Genomic DNA, 1,613 nt, shown 5'->3' on the forward strand with positions numbered 1-1,613 from the left:
TAAATATTTTGTTATAATTGTTAAAAAAATATTGAGTTGCATTTTAAATAAAAAGGTAGAGATATTAAAAATATTATAATTAAAATATGTAAAATTTAATATAGTTTTAAGGAAATGGTCAAAAAACAATTACACATAAAAAAATCATGATTTTTGTTAACTGGGCGGATCATTATTTATATGATATCACATTCGAAAAAAAAATTTATGATTTTACAATTATCTAATTAACTATGTATACTCATTTTTTTATATTTTTTTATATGATATCACACATTCGTAAAAATATAGATAGTTTAAGATGTAAAAAAGAATATTTACTTAATGAATATAATATGAATGAATTTTACAAATACATCATTTAATAAAATAAATAATTAAAAACTAAAAATTCATATCCGCGCTCAGGTATATATTATTCTGTGTTGCATATAAGATGAGTTTTGGACGGCTACAATGCAGAACGTAAGCAAATAAGTGGGCTTAACGGCAGAAGATAAATAAATTGGAGCTTAATGGGCTTCGACTGGGCAAATTGTAAAAGTAACGAAAATTCTCGCATGGATCATGCCATATTAAACTGATAAACAACACTTTTTGATGGTTGAAAGTTCAAATCAGCCCCGATGGTTGATCTAGTCTCGGCTTGACAATTTTTCGAGTTTCAAAGTTTAACTTTTACACAAAATTTCAAAGTTCAAAGAATAAGTGTTTTTTGTCAAAGAGATAATTATAAAAAGAATGATTATCCAAAGGAGAACAGATGTCTTTCATCTGTAAAAACAGTCACCAATCATCTCTTGGTGATTTTGTCTTCTTCTTTCAAGTTGGTCAGAATTAACCGACTTTACCCATCTATAAATAGTACTTCTTTCTTCTTTTGTAAATGTGAGATAAGCAATAATAATATATTTCTCTTACTCTCTCAGACCTTTTACACAAAACACAAAGCTACTCTCTCTCTCGTTGACTCACACCAAGAAGAAAATACATATATAATAAATCAGTCCTTTTTCTATCTCTCTTTATTTTATTTAACACGTTATCAGCACGAGGCTCTGACCAACTGAGATTTATCAATCCGAAAGTTCTTAAACCAGCCGAGTTATCATGTCGAATTTAACAAAGCTCAAAATTAATGCCCTGGATATTACGGGAAATAATTATATGACCTGGGCAGTGGGTGCAAAAATGCACCTGAGAGGAAACGGGCTTTTGGAAACCATCGAGAGTTCGAAAACGGTGTCGGATGAGAAAAAGGCTAAAGCCATGATATTTTTACGACACCACATCCATGATGGTTTAAATGATGAATATATTACGAAAGAGGATCCTTGTGACCTCTGAAAATCTTTAAAAGAGAGGTTCGATCACCAGAAATATGTGATCTTACCGAAAGCTAAACACGAGTGGATCCATCTCCGGTTCCAGGATTACAAAAGTGTTAGTGAGTTTAATTCCGCGATGTTCGGAATTACTTCGAGGATGATGTTATGTGGAGAGAAAATAAGTGATTATGATATGATCGAGAAAACTCTCTCCACGTTCCATCCTGAAAATGTAATCCTGCAGCAACAGTACCGGGTGAATGGATATACCCGTTACTCGGAGTT

This window comes from Brassica oleracea, chromosome C9, assembly GCF_000695525.1.
Source record: "Brassica oleracea var. oleracea cultivar TO1000 chromosome C9, BOL, whole genome shotgun sequence".
Classification (NCBI taxonomy): domain Eukaryota; kingdom Viridiplantae; phylum Streptophyta; class Magnoliopsida; order Brassicales; family Brassicaceae; genus Brassica; species Brassica oleracea.